The following is a 19,491-nucleotide window of genomic DNA, read 5'->3' on the forward strand; positions in this document are numbered from 1 at the left end:
ATTGCTTTCACTCTTCTTCGAGTTTTGGCCTTCGTGAAGGCTCGCGGCCGGAACCGATCGGCACGCCAGCCGCTAAGAAAGTGAAGTGGGCTAAGACAAAAAGTCGAGCGATCTTTATCGCTTGGTGGAATTACCAGAAAGTTTCGTAGAAAGGCGTATCGAAAGAGAGATGTAGCTTCCTTACGGTAAGAAATTCACGTTGTTGTTATGAACATAGATGTTATTGATGTTTCTGTAATCAGTTGTACTGCTCAACATTTGTGATTTATTTTCATATTTTTGCATATCACTACATTATTGAAAGAAGTAATGTCTCAAGCATCTGCCTCTCCTCATATGTTGTTCGCTCACATTTTTAAAAGTGAGAAATGTTTCATTTCAGTATTTCTGTAGCTGTATGTTCAGTTACTGTGAATAAGTATAAAACTGAGTGCACCTAAATACTGTGTATGTGTGTGTGTAATCAGAAAACGTACGTTATGAGAAGGGATTTTGTAACAGATACAACGAGGCAATGCACTCATCAAGACTACAGCCTCAGGCTGCACATGGCCCAGGTAACGTTCCTATGAGATATCCGTCTGATGTTGATCCTTCAGTTGCTTGAAAGCTAGTTAATGGTAAAAATAAATGGTATCAAAAACGCAAAAAGCAACTGTTTGCATAATTAAATCCAAATAAATCAGCATTACAAAATGCATCGCAGTGAAGGTCGCAACGTATAGGGATTGCTCCAAGCCGTTCATACAGGGTGTGTAAAAACATGTGTCACAAACTTTAGCCATTTATTGCTGGCATCAAAACATTATGAAAAGTTCAGATAAACAGGGGTACGAAAATCCATCTTTAGAGTGATATGTAAAGAATTTCCTACAATGAGTCCTGGTTGTGTAATTTACTTCACACGTGCATGAACTCACTTTCTTCCTAAAGCTTTTTATAATATTTGTATTGTTTTGTCTGAATAACATTTGTTTTGAGTATAACTTGCATCACAACACACCTCAACAGTGCATTCAGTGTCAGAAATGACGGACGTGTACTACACGTGCAGCATATCAGGTGAGAATGCGGAGACAATACGTTAACTTAATGCCGAACGTTACCATGGGAGGCAGTTACCTTGTACAAGAATATTAGCGTGACTCGGACAAAGCTTGAGAGTTAGCGTCATTGAGGCGAGAGGTGTACAAGGTGGGAGACGAAGAGATGTACAAACGCTGAGCTTGATGAATGGGTTCTTGGTACTGTGGATGAAACTCCATCAACTAGTAGAAGGAGAACTACGAGAAGGGAAGGAGTTTATCACATGACGTCCTGGATATTTTAAATCTTTTGTATCTACATCCATGTGATTACTCTGCTATTCACAAGTAAGTGCCTGGCAGAGGGTTATAGCTTCAACGGGTGCATGGATTAAATTAAGCAGACTTCCTGTCGACGCAAGCTGTGCTGTTTCTGTAGTTCCTGCCAAGTGTCTTAGTCACTGATGAGGCTAGCTGTTCACGTGATTCGATCTTCAGTTATCATACCGATCACGTGCGGACTTATGAAAACCCTCATGATATGCGACAAGACGGACATCTACAGACGCTCGGTCTCAGTGTGTAGCATAGAAACATCCACGATCGTATGATTGGCTCCTACTTACTTCCACGACTTCTTACGTACCTACAGTGTCTCAGATATCAGTTCTTCATTTACTTGATGACGTGCCTCTAGACATCTTCTAGCGAATATGGTCTATGCACACTGCGCGGACACTCCGCCAGTGTCACGATACCAGTTTCCGAACACGTGGTCTGGTCGAGGGGGGTCCATAGCATGGCCTGCTACTTATTCAGATATGAATCCAATAGCATTTTTCCCTTGGGAACATTTAAAATCCTCGGTGAACTCAACATCTGCACCCAAATTTGAAGTTTTGAGGGAACGTGCCAAAATGGATGTGACCAAACACGGAACAAACCAGGAATGTGAAATTCAAAATTTTCCTGTCGAACTGAACGTTCAAACAAATTTTAAGCTCGCAGCCGGTCATCGTTCAATTCAGTTGAACTATCGTGGGTTACTGAACGACGACTGGCTGCAAGCTCGAAATTTCTTTGAACGTACCGCGAGAGTTCCACAACATACGGCATAGTATGGAACGACGGCTAAGAGGATGCATAGAAACAGGAGTTGGTCACTCAGAGCAATTTTTGTGAACGTAACATTTTTGTACCATGAGTAATAAAGCTTTTCACACATGTCAATGTGTTTCGTAAATGTATGACATTTGTGTCTTGAATAATAAATCCTTTCACGCCTCCGTAAAGAAGGATTTTCGAACGATGTTCATAGGAACTTTTTATAATATTTTGATCCCACGAATATACTTCGAATGCTTTGACGCAAGCTTTTATGCATCCTGTGTAGTAACATTCCACAACATTTGTTGCTTCCGAAATTTAAGAATTCATGCGTCCAAGTGGATGTCATAAAATTTTGTTTAGACCTCGAGATAAATATGAAGAAACGGTTTCAATAAAAGCAGTTTCATCGATATGCAACTACACCACAATATATGTGGAGTGTTCAAGTCAGCCAGTTGTCTACTAGTTTCCTTGTAATGTCAAATTATGACGACAGACAAATACTATTTTTAATTATCTATAAGATTACAGATACCATTCTTCAGTGAGCTATAGCCATTGTTCATAAATCAAGGCCTAAAATCCTGCTCAATGCAAAGAATTACCATAAAGAAGAACCATCACTACCCTAACATTATCATAAATGTGTGAGCTATGATCGTTTGCATACCATACATGATTCAAATTCTCATAATAGGTTACACGGGAGCCGGCCGTTGTGGCCGAGCGGTTCTATGCGCTTCAGTCTGGAACCGCGCGACCACTACGGTCGCAGGTTCGAATCCTGCCTCGGGCATGGATGTGTGTGATGTCCTTAGGTTAGTTAGGTTTAATTACTTCTAAGTTCTAGGGGACTGATGACCTCAGATGTTAAGTCCCATAGTGCTCAGAGCCATTTGAACCAGGTTACACGGGACCTCCCAAATAAACTGATGAAGTAACGTTCCCTTTCAACTGTGGTTTGCGGCGAAGCGTTTGGTACAAATAAGAAATATATTTGTCCTCCATAGTGTGTTGTTCACTCTCATTTTTGGCAGTGAAATATGTATCGCACCGAAATTTAGCATTCTTCTACCAACCTATTTCCTCGGCAGATAAAAAGCAACAGTTCTCTAGATACGGTCTACATGTTCCCTCCTCTGATGGTCATAGGACATGAAGCTTTCTCCGTAATCATTGCGAATAAATAATGAAACTTCTGAAATCATCTCTCACTGAAAAATAACCAATCGTTCACATGTTCTAACTAACGAAATAGAAATAAAGGTTACGGGCAAGGTCCTGAAAGTTAATGAGTTTCAAGATCACGGTACGTGGCTCTCTAATGTGATTTGTAAGAACAAATTCAGTGTCAACTATGTCGAAAATTTTCTCGTATCGTAGAGGCATCTGTTACAGTCAAGTCATTATTTGCTCTTCAGTTTTTCCTTTTAGGTAGTACATCATAACAGGATGTAGTTGATGTTCGCTTGGTTCGAAACAAAATAGTTTTTATCTTCGCAACTGAAGTTTCTAGATTTTGGATTCTGCTGTGCTGGTGACCAGTAGAAGCGTGATGTTTATCCTTCACTGTTATACTGGTCAACAGCAAACGCGTGATTATTTAAGCTTCATTTCCTTCTCTCGCTGATAAATTATTTATGTAATTAACGAATGAACAGAAACGCCTACCACACCGTAAATGAAGTAGCGATAAATTAGTGGTCCTACTACGATGTATTGTTTGCCATACGCATGTAAATATGGAAAACACTCAAAAGACGGTATCTTCTTGCATGCGTCTTCAGTATTTACATACAGTTACACGCGATTCTTTGTGACTGTAAAGGAAGGGAATGCAGACGACATATTGTTCTTCTATAAGAAATCACTGCACAAACACAATGCGTATTTTTTCGTCACTGCTGTACCTTTAGTACTGTCTGGGTCGCAAATTTCTGCAATACACGCAGCTTCACAGTAGAGTGTGCGAATAGTGAATGAACCTCGAAAAAGAACGTTGTTATTTGCCGAGAGCAGTGCTTTTTGGTCGATGAATAAGGATGTCGCGAGAATCGGTACAGTCTGAAATTCCAAAAAAATTGAAGTGGAAAAAAACTGAAGGATTGCTGTAACCTTAACAGCCACCATTAGTTTCATTGAACGTTTGTCAGGTGTCAGCAATCCCTGTTATGTAAATGTAACTGACTCAATAGGTGAATAATGAAATAAATGTGCGAGATACTTTTAATGACAAACTCAAAGGAGTAAAGAAAGTATATTATTCTTTATGGGTAGGATGCCACTACAGGCAAATTCTTTCACTAAATAGCACGGTTTCCGGTTTTCGTGCAGGTTGACACCTTCTGTTCCACGAGATGCGAGTGTTATGTCTTAAGCAACGAGTAGTGATTGTGGTTTTGTTGACGATGAAGAAACTTTTCATCATTATCAGTGATTCAAGCACGCCAGTGCACTTTACTTGCACTCATCGCACTTCACCAGTACAACACGTTTACACATCTTACATGTCGGTCTCAAGGATAGCTATGTGGGGACCAGTTTAAATGATTTGTCGGCGTAGGTACCTACTATTTATAATGTAATTATCAAAGAAAATATGGGAATTCGACATCGGTCTCAAGGATACCCCTATATTGGGGACCACATGAATTGTAGGCATAGGTACCTGCTATTTACAATGTAATTATCAAATAAAATATGGGAATTCGACATACTATTTAGCTGTAAGACAGCTGAGATTCAGAACATGTATATTCTTTCCATATCCGTACTTGAAGCAAATTTTTGGTTGGTAACAAGAGAGGAAAAACACCAGCGGAAAAATGTATCGGAGCGCAAAAAAGTGAAATACGTTCCTGTTTAAAAAACTTTGACTGACAAGTGGGTTCCCATCTGCCTCGTTCTACCTTATTCCGCACAAGTAAAAATTTTCCAAAATGTTTTGGCTTGTGAACATATTCGCAGTCTTTTTAAAATGATGTTCTTCTCTCACTCCAACAAGCTCCCCTAACTGTTACTCTCTCGCATCCACTAGTTCATAGCTGTAAGCTGCTCATCTCCATCCACTCCTATTTACGTATTCTCACTCAGTCATTCAGCCCAAATCATTTCATTATCTCTTTGTGTCTCTCTCTATCACCGTCTCCCGCAACACAGCTACAGTCGCCTATCCTACTACAACCCTGTCACTCCCTCTTGCTCTCTCATACTGTACTATCTCTTTCATTCCTTCCCACTGCTGCTTTCTCTTTTTACTACCACTGTCTATTGTCTACACGTTGTCATTATCGTAGACTCTTCCTCCTATTGTCACTAGCTCTCACCCACCTCCACTTTCTTCTTCTCTTTTTTCCTCTCCTGCTCGCAGTGTCTCCTTCGCTCTTTTGCTAGAACTGTTCTATCACTATCAATTATGTTCTCCTGCCACTGTGTCCCTACCTTTTCATCACACAACAATTGTCTCTTTCGCGCTTTCTATATCACTACCATTGTCTAATGTCTTACAGTATTTATTACTTTTCCCTCATTTTACCACTGCAACTGGCTCCTTCTCTCAGCATGAAATAGCACGGATATGTTTGCAAGCCAAAATATTTGGGAAACTAGGTAGAATTAGCCAGCTGGTACCCCTCTTTTCAATCAGTCTTTTAAACAGGAACATGTTCGCCTTTTTTGTGCTCCGAGAGGAGCATTTTCCGTTGGTTCCCTTCTTTTGCCTACTAAAACAGGACATGTCAGTTACGTGAAATTGAAATGACGCAACACTAATTTCACGCCTAACACCGGATTTTACGTACACCAAAAATTTTCATGTGCTTCCGTACTACAACATGGGGCTCCCAGAACCCTTCTGGTGAAAACGGAGATGCTTTACAGCAAATTTCACTGTCCTAAAAATATTTTAAACTATGTTTTCACCTCACACCGGATTTTGCGTGCATATTTTACGCTCATAAGTACGGTGACATTGGCCCTTTGCGTCTCTGTAGCGGATAAATACACTCCTGGAAATGGAAAAAAGAACACATTGACACCGGTGTGTCAGACCCACCATACTTGCTCCGGACACTGCGAGAGGGCTGTACAAGCAATGATCACACGCACGGCACAGCGGACACACCAGGAACCGCGGTGTTGGCCGTCGAATGGCGCTAGCTGCGCAGCATTTGTGCACCGCCGCCGTCAGTGTCAGCCAGTTTGCTGTCGCATACGGAGCTCCATCGCAGTCTTTAACACTGGTAGCATGCCGCGACAGCGTGGACGTGAACCGTATGTGCAGTTGACGGACTTTGAGCGAGGGCGTATAGTGGGCATGCGGGAGGCCGGGTGGACGTACCGCCGAATTGCTCAACACGTGGGGCGTGAGGTCTCCACAGTACATCGATGTTGTCGCCAGTGGTCGGCGGAAGGTGCACGTGCCCGTCGACCTGGGACGGGACCGCAGCGACGCACGGATGCACGCCAAGACCGTAGGATCCTACGCAGTGCCGTAGGGGACCGCACCGCCACTTCCCAGCAAATTAGGGACACTGTTGCTCCTGGGGTATCGGCGAGGACCATTCGCAACCGTCTCCATGAAGCTGGGCTACGGTCCCGCACACCGTTAGGCCGTCTTCCGCTCACGCCCCAACATCGTGCAGCCCGCCTCCAGTGGTGTCGCGACAGGCGTGAATGGAGGGACGAATGGAGACGTGTCGTCTTCAGCGATGAGAGTCGCTTCTGCCTTGGTGCCAATGATGGTCGTATGCGTGTTTGGCGCCGTGCAGGTGAGCGCCACAATCAGGACTGCATACGACCGAGGCACACAGGGCCAACACCCGGCATCATGGTGTGGGGAGCGATCTCCTACACTGGCCGTACACCACTGGTGATCGTCGAGGGGACACAATAGTGCACGGTACATCCAAACCGTCATCGAACCCATCGTTCTACCATTCCTAGACCGGCAAGGGAACTTGCTGTTCCAACAGGACAATGCACGTCCGCATGTATCCCGTGCCACCCAACGTGCTCTAGAAGGTGTAAGTCAACTACCCTGGCCAGCAAGATCTCCGGATCTGTCCCCCATTGAGCATGTTTGGGACTGGATGAAGCGTCGTCTCACGCGGTCTGCACGTCCAGCACGAACGCTGGTCCAACTGAGGCGCCAGGTGGAAATGGCATGGCAAGCCGTCCCACAGGACTACATCCAGCATCTCTACGATCGTCTCCATGGGAGAATAGCAGCCTGCATTGCTGCGAAAGGTGGATATACACTGTACTAGTGCCGACATTGTGCATGCTCTGTTGCCTGTGTCTATGTGCCTGTGGTTCTGTCAGTGTGATCATGTGATGTATCTGACCCCAGGAATGTGTCAATAAAGTTTCCCCTTCCTGGGACAATGAATTCACGGTGTTCTTATTTCAATTTCCAGGAGTGTATATCAAGAAAATTTTCTTGCATGTTCGAGACCTGGATGTAAGGGATATATCGATAAATTTCAGCCATTTTCTGTGCATAGCCATCTTGGAATCAATGGCATGTTTTTGGTGCCCAAAACCCATGTTTTCGGTGTGTTATTCGACAACGCATAAAGATATTTAGAGAATGTATCAAAAAAATTAGCAATTTCCTGCGTTTAGGTATTTAGTAAGATGACCCATCTGTTGGGTAGACAAATGGTCCGCAGTCCAAGAGCATTCCAAAACACTCTAATGGAAACCCCTCATGGAACCCGAGGTACCAACCCCGGATAAATCTGGTTTTTATGCGCGGCGTTTCGGTACATACTGGTAGCGCATGCTGTCGCCTGCGTACAGATATCGAATTGAAGTTAGAATCCTACCAGAATCTTTTAGAAACTTGAGTTCTATGACGTTATTAGTTGCAAGAATATGCAGCGGGCCGCGAAAGCCGAAATAATTTTAAGATTTTACAGCGGTTGGCACTCGACACACTGTCCAGTAGTCACTATCCATTGTATGTTCTGGTTTCCTTCAAACTGGTACTTGAATTGATGCATCTGTCTTTGTGGTGAGCTACAAGTTTGTGAATTTTTTTTCTCTTGCGGCAGGAGAGGCGCACAGTTGACAGGCCAGGGGGTCATCCCTTTCCTCCTTTCGCTCGCAGGGTACGCTCTTGTCGGTTTTATGAAGGCAACCGATCATCTGATTTTTCACAGGACCAATGCCCTTCAGCTCACTTGCAGTGCTTGAGAAGTACTGCAATAAAACCTGTGTTCTTGGCAACAAAAAAATCTCCGCCAGAAGAGGTATCGGATGGCCCAACGGTCCGACTGAGCGCCATGTCAATCTTAGCAGATAGACGTCGGTGGATACGGAAGGGCATGCAGTCAGCAAACCACTCTCCCGGCCGTTGTCAGTTTTCGTGACCGGAGCCGCTACTTCTCAGTCAGGTAATTCCTCAATTGGTCTCGCTTGCCAATAGCTCTCGTGAAACGCAGTAACCCATTCAAGTGCTTGCCAGGACCGACAGCCCTTAACTTCTTGGCAACGAAAGTCTACCGAAAAAGTCCCCGGAGGTCAAGCAGAGGCCGGGCATGAGAAAATGTTAGCTCAATATAAATGTACGAAACTTCCTGGCAGATTAAAACTGTATGGCGGACCGGGAGAGAGGGGCGTGTGCCGTGATTGGATAGTTCTGTACTGTACTGCGAAAGGCAAAGGTCCCAGGCTCTGGTACCGGTTCGAGAAGCTGTTTTAATGTGCCAGGAAGTTTCAAATCGGGGTACTTGAGAGTGAAAATTCATTCTGGGGCTATGAAAATAGTCATTCATGTCTCGTCTCTTTGACAAATGGCGGGAGAAGGAATGAATTACGTTAGTGCTATATGCGCTCCGACAGAAGTTGAGCAGCGACATTGTAGCGCAGCCGAATATAAAAGCTTCTGAGCTCCAGGTGTTGATTAAAAATAATTACTCCGTACGTCAAGGGTGTCTTAAAGATCCACAATGCAAGATAACTGTTCTCTAACACTGCAAACAGGCTCGCCGCAGTTCACTACTCCTGACGCTAGAGCGCTGCACGTAGACGATGCTTATTTATCTCTGGTTGTCTGCGCTCTGTTGCGACCTTCCACATAGGAAACTGCCATCCGATAATAGGATGGAGTAAATGAGTCGAAAGACGATCTGAAACAATAATCTCGCTGTCCCTTACGCACTTTCATTACTGTCAGCATACATTTTTGTCCTCCGCCGAAAGCGATTTCGCCTCACGAAAGGTGAGAAATGTCGGTGAAACAGGTTATCGTGGAAGCCGACCACGAGGTGAAATGTATAGCGCATAATTACTGCGCGCCGGTCTATTTAGCGCTGCCGCCACCGCGGTACGAGTACCCGTCCTGTGTGTGTGTGTGTGTGTGTGTGTGTGTGTGTGTGTGTGTGTATGTCTGTGTGTGTGGGAGGAGTGGGAGGAGACGGTGTGCGGCTCGGCTCGGCTCGACTCGGCGCTTTCCCGCCGCGTGTCTGATGCGGCCGATAGCAGAGAAACCGGCCGGCAGGCGGCCCGCGACCTGCCACGCCCCGCAGAAGCTGCGCCGCTACAGTCGCCTCGCCCCAGCGCGGCAAGCTCGCCTTCCGCGTGCATTCCACACACGCTGCACGCGCCACGCCGCGCCGGGCGCCAGCTTTCCCCGCCCTGCAGGCCACATCCAGCGCGCAGCACAATCGCGGAAACTTTAAGTGCTCACCGGCCGGCCGGCGGTTCACGGTCCGACGATCTCGATATCTCGCTTCTGAAGGAGAAAAGGGGCGATCACTGGCAGCGGCTGGCTTGCTGGATCGATCCACAAGCGCAATACCCCTTCCTGACACGACGTACTTGAAACATCAAAGCAAGTGAGGGACACAATAATTATTCGTATAGTCTACAAAGTCCATCAAGCGTGCAACAAATCAGTTTTCTTGATGAAATTTCCGGCATTTTACTATTCATTTACTTCAGGCAGTCGCGATTATGCTTCTGTATCTATATCATACTCCGAAATCCACCTAATGGTGTGTGGCGGAGTGAACTTCTGGTACCACTAACTGGTACCTCCCACCCCTCCCGCCCTACCCTGTTCCATTCGCGAGGGGCGCGTGCAAAGAACGATTATCGGTAGGCCTCTTTACTGGTTCAAATTTCCAAATTTCTGTCATGGTCATTACGCGAGATGCATGTGGAAGAGAGTATTATGCTGTCACACTCTTCCCGGAAAATGCTCTCTCATAATTTCAACAGTAAAACCGTCCGTGATGCACAATGCCTGTCTTCGGCATTTTAGTCAGATGGTTCAAATGGCTCTGAGCACTGTGGGACTTAACTTTTGAGGTCATCAGTCCCCTAGAACTTAGAACTACTTAAACCTAACTAACCTAAGGACATCACACACATCCATGCCCGAGGCAAGATTCGAAACTGCGACCGTAGCGGTCGCGCGGTTCCAGACTGTAGCGCCTAGAACCGCTCGGCCACTCCGGCCGGCGCATTTTAGTCCTTATCAAGTTTAAGGCTAATTAAAAATCAATAAAACATGCAAATCATAAAGTGCAGAGCATAAAGTGAACACATAACATTCCTCACGCATTAGAACAAAATTAACTGCATCGCTCAAAATTTACGACATACCAAAAGGATGTGTCATCGACGGAATAACATATATCTGATTTTATAAATTAGTCGTCTTATTATAGAAAATGAGCAAAGATGAAAAATACATAACACCCCTGATAATGTACATAGCAAAGAAACTTCAATCAACGAGTTATTATCCCAGTTGCCATTTGCCGTAACATTTTCGAATACGGACCATTTGTAACAAGAGCGAAGCTATGCAGCCGTTTTCGTCACAACGGGAGTTCTGAGCAACTGTAGGAGTAGCATATGGAAAACCCGATAGCCCAAATGAAACTTTAATTTTACACTGCAGTTTTTTTTATCGTAGATAGCAACATGCTATAAGAACATTAGACTACTGTATTGCAGCCGGCCGAGGTGGCCGAGCGGTTCTAGGTGCGGCAGTCCGGAACCTCGCGACTACTACGGTCGCAGGTTCGAATCCTGCCTCGGGCATGCATGTGTGTGATGTCCTTAGATTATTTAGGTTTAAGTAGTTCTAAGTTCTAGGGGACTGATGAGCTCAGATGTTAAGTCCCATAGTGCTCAGAGCCATTTGAACTACTGTATTGCCATCTTTAGATCTTTAGAGGGCGGTCTAGATAATTGACTATCACATGCTTAGGCAAGCTGTGCCAACTCTGGCAAGTGTGAGCAGAAAATTGAAAGGCATAAGGCGATACAACATGATTAGCGTAAAGAACCAAACAGTGCGTGCCAAACTCTGAAGAAAGACTATCGGAATTATCACAAAACCCCGAAGATCGTCATTGCTGAATACTCTTCCTTGAGCTGTGTTGTCGAAGAAACTATGTACACGCACGTGCCTAGTACTCAGTTAACTGTGTTTCCGGATCGAAGGTCGCGAGAACTAACGAGGACGATGAAGCAGATTAGGTACCTCGTCAAATTACATGTCTTCAGCAGCTTTTTAAGTCGTCGTCTATTTTACAGGGTGGTCAGAAAAAGTCTAAAAAGCTTATAAGGATCTTGCGGGGTGGCTGTGCTCAGAAATAATTGTTAAAGCATCTAGTAGGTCTCTTCAACATTCCTCTGTAGCACCACATCTCAAATGCTTCAATTCTTTTCTGTTCCGGTTTTCCCGCAATCTATGTTTGACTACCATACAACGTTGTGCTCCAAACGTACGAGCAGAAACTTCTTCCTCAAACTGAGGCCTATATTTGATACCAGTAGACTTCTCTTCGCCAGGAATGCCCTCTCTGCCAGTGATAGTCTGCTTTTGATGTTCTCGTTGCTCCGTCCGTCAAGGTTATTTTGCTACCTAGGTAGTAATATTCCTTAACTTCACCTACTTCGTGACCACCAATCCTGGTGTTAACTTCCTCGCTGTTCTCATTTCTGCTACTTCTCATTACTTTCGTCTTTCTTCGATTTACTCCCAATCCACATTCTGTTTTCATTAGGCATTTCAGCAGATCATGTAATTCTTCTTTACTTTCACTCGGGAAATGAATCTCATCACCGAATCGTATCATAGATATCCTTTCATCTGGTATTTTAATTCCACTCCTGAACCTTTCTTTTATTTCCGTCATTGACTCTTCGATGTACAGATCGAGGAGTATGGACGAGAGACTTCATTCGAGTCTTATATCCTTTTCAACCAGAGCACCGTTCTTGATCGTCCAGTCTTATTCCCTCTTGGCTCTTGTTCATATTGTGTATTACCCGTCTCCCCCTATAGCTTAGCTCTATTTTTCTCTTAATTTCGAAAATCTTGCACCATTTTAAATTGTCGAACGCTTTTTGCAGATCGACAAATAATACAAACGTGTCTTGATTTTTCTTGGTCTTGCTTCCATTATCAACCGCAAAGTCGGAGTTGCCTCTCTGGTGCCTTTACCTTACTTAAAGCCAAACCAGTCGTCTAACACACCCTAAATCTTCTCTTCCGTTCTTCTGTATATTATGCTGGTAAGCAACTTGGATACATGAGCTGTTAAGCTGATTGTGCGATAATTCTCGCACATTTCAGCTTTTTCGGTCTTCGAAATTGTGAGGATGATATTTTTCTGAAAGTCAGACATACATTCCACACCTCAAGGTGAATATTCGTTTCGTTGCCACTTCCCCTAACGTTTTTAAAAATTCTGATGAAATGTTATCTATCCCTTCTGCCTCATGTGATCTTAAGTCCTCCAAAAGTTTTTCAATTCTGATTCTAGTATTGGATCCCCTATCTCTTCTAAATCGACTCCTGTTTCTACTTCTATCACATCAGACAACTCTTCCCCCTCATAGAGGCCTTCGGTGTGCTTTATCCACCTATGCGCTCTATCCACTGCATTTAACAGCGGAATTTACGTTGCACTGTTAATGTTGCCACCCCGGCTTTTTATTTCATCGAAGATTATTTGGCTTTCTTATATGCTGAGTCAGCCTTTCCGACAACCATTTTTTTTCCATTTCTTCACATTTATCGTGCAGTCATAATGTAAGAGGTATGCGCTGCCTGCGATATGCAAGGTATAGGAGAGTCGCTGACCAGAGAGCAGTGTTGACTGAGTACGAACTGTGTAGCTGTAGCAGTTAGTTGTTGCTAGTCGCTTGTCTGAGGTTGTCTGCGGTTGTCGCTAGTCTGCTCTGGTCTGGTGTATCGTGTTGGCTGGGCCGGTCGCGGTGCAGCGATGCCGGAGCCTGAGTATTATTGTATAAGGTAAAAAGCAGCCTCGCGCATGTCTAGTAATGTATGTGAACTGTCATCCAAATGTTTTAAAAAAATGTCCTAATAATAATTTTTGTAATATAAAGTAATTTTTTAAAAAAAGCATTCATTTCAGAAAATGTCAGTTGCTTCCTTTCACAAATCACAAATGTATAGGCCAGCATTGCACGGAGCTGTGCCGAAAAAATGTTAAGTAAGAGCAGATATATTCGCCGTTTTTATTGAGGTAAGAATTTTTGCTTTTTATTCAGAATGATCTTACAGGGCCACGACGCAGCACTGCTGTCGTCCAAATTTTACCAGGTTACTCAATTTATTTATTTTTTTACGAGGTTTATGAATTTTTCTGTTTCGAGCTTATATTAAATGAGAAAAGAATTTTGTGGGTACATTAAATGGGAATGCATTTCTGTACGGAGATTATGAATGGGAACCAATTTTGTTCTGAGGTTACACTAAATTAGAATCACATTCATTATTCATATTTAAATTCATTTAATTATTTCGAGTGGGGAGGTTACACTGAATGACGATATTTATTTATATTAATGATTATAAATATTTTGTGGGGAGGTTACAATAATAGAAATGATTTAGGAGTTTGACGCTCGACGTCGAGGGTGTACAGAGAAATTAGCCAAGTTCTTACTCTCCAGTGGCTGTACTGACAACACTAGCGTCATTGTATTGAATCCCATCTAGTTGGAGATGGTATGCTCAGTCTCAGGCTGCACAATCTTGAATGTGGACAACTGGCTTTCCTCGTTACTACTGCTCTGTGCAGTTATTTTTATGTCACGATCGGTTTAGAAATATGAAATCTCTTTTTTCAGGTGTATATGTGCAAATCACCAACCTAACGATGTGAATCCGTATATTCCTACATAACATACATGCTGTATACACACATCAAAAAATCTTTTACATCACATCGGTTCCTAGAATTCCGGAACCTGTACAAAAAATTGGAACAGATATCAACATAAACATCATTTCCGCCGTTTTTATTGCTCATGAAAACCACACATCGAATGTTGTAGTACCATACAGCGAGACCTTCAGATGTGGTGTTCCAGATTGCTGTACACACCGATACCTCTAATACCAAGTAGCACGTCCTCTTGCATTGATGCAAGCCTGTCTTCGTTATGGCGTACTATCTACAAGTTCATCAAGCCACTGTTGGTCCAGATTGTCCCACTCTTAAACGGCGAATCCCTCAGAGTGATTGGTTGGTCGTCCATAAGCAGCCCTTTTCAATCTATCCAGGTGTTGGATAGGGTTCATGTCTGGAGAACATGCTGGCTACTCTAATCGAGCGATGTAGTTATCCTGGAGGAAGTCATTCAGAAGATGAGCACGATGGAGGCGCGAATTGTCGTCGACGAAGACGAATGCCTCGCCAATATAGTGCCGATATGGTTGAACTATTGGTCGGAGGATGGCATTCACGTATTGTACAGCCGTTACGGCGCTTTCCATGACCACCAGCGGCGTACGTCGGCCTCACATAATTCCACCTCAAAATGGCAGGGAAACTCCACCTTGCCGCACTCGCTGGACAGTGTGTCTAAGGTGTTCAGCCTGACCGGGTTTCCTCCAAACACATCTCCGATGACTGTCTAGATGAAGGCATATGCGTCACTCATCGGTGAAGACAACGTGTTGCCAATCTTGACCTGTCCATTAGGCATGTTGTTGGGCCCATCTGTACCGCGCTACATGGTGTAGTGGTTACAAAGATGGACCTCGCCATGGACGTCGGGAGCGAAGTTGCGCATCATGCAGCCCATTCCTCACGGTTTGAACCGTAACACGACGTCTGGTGGCTGTAAGAAAAGCTTTATTCAACCTGGTGGCGTTACTGTAAGGGTCACTCCGAGCCATAATGGTAGGTAGCGGTCTGAGCTCTCTGTATCACCTCCTTGTCCGAACGACATCGCTTTGCTTCACTCCGAGACGCCTGAACACTTCTCTTGTTGAGAGCCCTTCCTAGCACAAATTAACAATGCGGTCGCGATAGAACCGCGGTATTGACCGTCTAGGCATGGTTGAACTACAGACAACACGAGCTGTTGGAATAACTGGAACTGATCGGCTGTCGGAACCCCTTCGTCTAATAGGCGTTGCTCATGCATGGTTCTTTACATCTGAACAGTCAAACATATTTTGTCTGTGATAGAATTTCCATAATCAACGCCTTATCTTCAGGAGTTCTGCGAAACGGGGTGATGTAAAACATTTTTTGATGTGCGTACTTATTTCATTCCTAGCGACTTGTATTATTGCTCTCCTGAATTTCTCTGAACAGTTTTGTACTACCTTCTTTCATCGATCGACTGAAGTACTTCTTCCATTACCCATGGTTTCTTCGCAGTTTCCTTCTTTGTACCTATGATTTCCTTTCCAACTTCTGTGACTGCCCTGTATAGAGATGTCCATTCAACTGTGCTGCCTACTGAGCTATTCCTTATTGCTATAGCCTTAGAGAACTTCAAGCGTATTTTGTCATTCCTTAGTACTTCCGTATAGCGCTTTTCGTGCTACAGACGAATGTTGAAAATTAGATGGACTGAAAACATATGTAACGAAGAGATTCTGCGCAGAATCAGAGAAGAAAAAGTATTTGGAAAACGCTTAGAAGGAGAAGGGACGGGATGAGAGGACATCTGTTAAGACATCTGGGAATGACTTCCATTGTATTGGAGGGAACTGTAGAAGAAAAAACTGCAGAGGAAGACAGAGATTGGAATGCATCCAGCAGATAGTTGAGGATATAGGCTGCAAGTGCTACTCTGAGGTGAAGAGGCTGGCAAAGGAGAGGAATTCGGCGTGGGCCGTATCAAAACAGTCACGAGACTAATGAATCAAAAAAAAAAAAGGCCGGTCGCTTAGCGATAGTATCGGAGATTCTGCGTCTCGAGTTGCATATCTGGGCTTTATACATGCAAAGGTAACTTCTTTCAACACAAGAAATTTATCTTTCTCAGACATTATCGTAGAATTAAATACATAGATTGTTCTGAGACAGGTAAATCTGATACAGTGGAGAAAGTGAGATATAAAAACATGAAAATATTTTACATTTGGTGCAAAGAAATGACGCACTTAAGGCGACAGTGTATTGTCTGCTATAAATTCTCATGAGGGGAATGATGAAAAACATCGACGATCACAAAAAGCTAGTGAAGGTCGTAGAGAAAACCAAATGAAGGAAATTAATACACTATTAAATTAAAAGCTTGGAATGTATGGGATAAACAAAATTGTAAAACATTTGAGCAAATAAGTGATAGAGGGTCACAGCCAGATAAAATATTTTTGTAAATATATTGAAATTGTAAGTAAAATTATGAGACTTTGTGTAACGAAATTGAACACTACGAACTTAATAAGCTGAGACAGTCACATTTAAATTCTTGTATCATAGGTTTCAATCCAGTCAAAAAGATCATTGTTAGAGCCACATGCACCACTCTATTTGAATTTAAAGAGACTTAAAGTGACAGTGAATGCGACATTAAATTAAGAGAGAGAACCAGTCTTCTTAACCTAGCCAGAGACTATATTCACACAATTTAGCAAACTACAGTATATCTTTAAGTAAATAATATATACACCCATATCGTAAAGAAAGTATAGGCTACATGCTATAAGTTAGATCCGATGCTTATCGCCTAGAAAAGAACATTATGTATACTTTTTCACCTTGTAGTCAATCAAACCTGTTTTTTGGGTCATGTATGGAGATATCGCAATGTAGTTACCCATCTGTAGAATGAGGTGAGAGGAACATCAGTAGGATGGCCGAAGAAACGATGCGATTAAAGAAATAAAAAAGAGAGAGCATAAGTTACCACGTCGTCCATGTCATCAATATTAAGGACAAAGTACTTATTAGCCTAAAAGTATGCTTCAAGAAAACACTGTTAGCCATTCCTAAAACCAACCTGGCAGCTGCCTATAATTCAAATAATCGGAGATGAAGCTATTACGAATGATATGCTCGAATTATGATGCATCCTTAAGTCCGGTAACGTGTGTGCAGGGCTAGTCTAAATGACAATGAAACAGAAATTATTGAATGCATATTGAAAGCACTTGGAGAAGGCTCTTTAGTGTAGTAGGTTGTTGACAGCTCCAGCTGTTGATATTTTTGTCACAACAGCTCTCTTAACAACTGAAAATAAGTAGTCAATAAACTGAAAATTATTACATGAATGCCGGCCGGGGTGGCCGAGCGCTTCTAGGCGCTACAGTCTGGAACCGCGAAACCACTACGGTTGCAGGTTCGAATCCTGCCTTGGCCATGGATGTGCGTGATGTCCTTAGGTTAGTTAGGTTTAAGCAGTTCTAAGCTCTGGGGGACTGATGACCTCATAAGTTAAGTCCCACAGTGCTCAGAGACATTTGAACCATTTGAACTACATGAACGTGAGCTCAGTGAAGGTATTTTGTCTCGTCACGTAAGAGAACTGGACAGGAAACTCTGGAGAAGTATAGTCTGTCTGTGGACTAAAAAGCTGGCAGCGCTAATGGTGGCGGAAGCTGCCTTTCCCAAAAGAGCACTACAGCTGCCGTACAGTACGACTAACAATGGAACCTCCCCATCGCACCCCCCTCAGATTAGGTATAAGTTGGCACACTGGATAGGCCTTGAAAAGCTAAACACCGATCAATCGAGAAAACAGGAAGAAGTTGTGTGGAACTATGAAAAAATAAGCAAAATATACAAACTGAGTAGTCTATGCGCAAGATATGCAATATCAAGGATAATGTGAGCCCAGGAGCACCGTGGTCCCATGGTTAGCGTGAGCAGCTGCGGAACGTGAGGTCCTTTATTCAAGTCCTACCTCAAGTGAAAAGTTTACATTCTTTATTTTCGCAAAGTCATGATCTGTCTGTTCGTTCATTCATGTCTCTGTTCACTGTAATAAGTTTAGTGTCTGTGTTTTGCGACCTCACCGCAAAACCGTGCGATTAGTAGACGAAACGACGTGCCTCTGCAATGGGAACCGAAAACATTTGATCGCAAGGTCATAGATCAACCGATTCGTCCAAAGGAAAATACATTTGACATATTCGGTACGACGCTGGTGGCGGCATGTGCGTCACATGATAGGAATATGTTTTCGACCCACCTAAGTTGTACACTTGGCGAATGGGTAAAAAGATTCTTCCACCTTGCCTGATTTAGGTTTTCTTGTGGATGTGGTAATCACCCCCAAAAAAGTGATGAAAACATAAGAGTTTGTCATATAAACTGAAAATAAAAAATTGAACTTTTCAGTCGAGGGACGTCTTGAACCACAGACCTCTCGTTCCGCAGCTGCTCACGCTAACCACGGAATCACGGCGCTCCTGAGCTGACATCACCCTTGATATTGCCTATCTTACGCATGGCCCACTCAGTTTGTATATTTTGCTTATTTTTCATAGTTCCACACAACTTCTTCCTGTTTTCTCGATTGATGTGTTCAGTTTTTCAAGGCCTATCCACTGTGCCAACTTATAACTAAATCTAGGGGGGGGGGGGCCGATGGGGAGGTTCCCTTGTAAGAACTGATTTCCCCCCTAGCAGACCTATGAAAGAGGGAAGCGCATGAACACAACATGCGAGCTACCTTCCCTTGCTCTTTTCCCCTCACATCTCTCTCCTCCAACCTGTTACACCACTGGAACACAGTTTATTCCTTAATAAGGTTCTACTGCATTTAAACGCACTTCATTTCAAGATAAACATCCATTTTATAAAGCTGAAACAATATTTGTAATAATTGTGATTTCTCCATTACTTGAACGTGTAAACTTGTATTCCTTGAGAAAAAAAACATTACAAAGATCGTTTTCGTGTGAAACTTAATGAAACATTTTCACCAAATGCCGCAGTTTTCGGGTTATTCGGGATATACATAAAAGGTAGAAAAAGTACAAAAATATTCGGGGAAGTTCAGGAATTCAGAAACACAAGTCGCTGAGGATTAAAATGAATAAGAACTGCAGGGAAGCTAAGAAGAATTGGTTGCATGAGAAATGTGAAGAAATTGATTAAGAAATTTCTGTCGG

The sequence above is a fragment of the Schistocerca nitens genome, chromosome 2, assembly GCF_023898315.1.
Source record: "Schistocerca nitens isolate TAMUIC-IGC-003100 chromosome 2, iqSchNite1.1, whole genome shotgun sequence".
Classification (NCBI taxonomy): Eukaryota; Metazoa; Arthropoda; class Insecta; order Orthoptera; family Acrididae; genus Schistocerca; species Schistocerca nitens.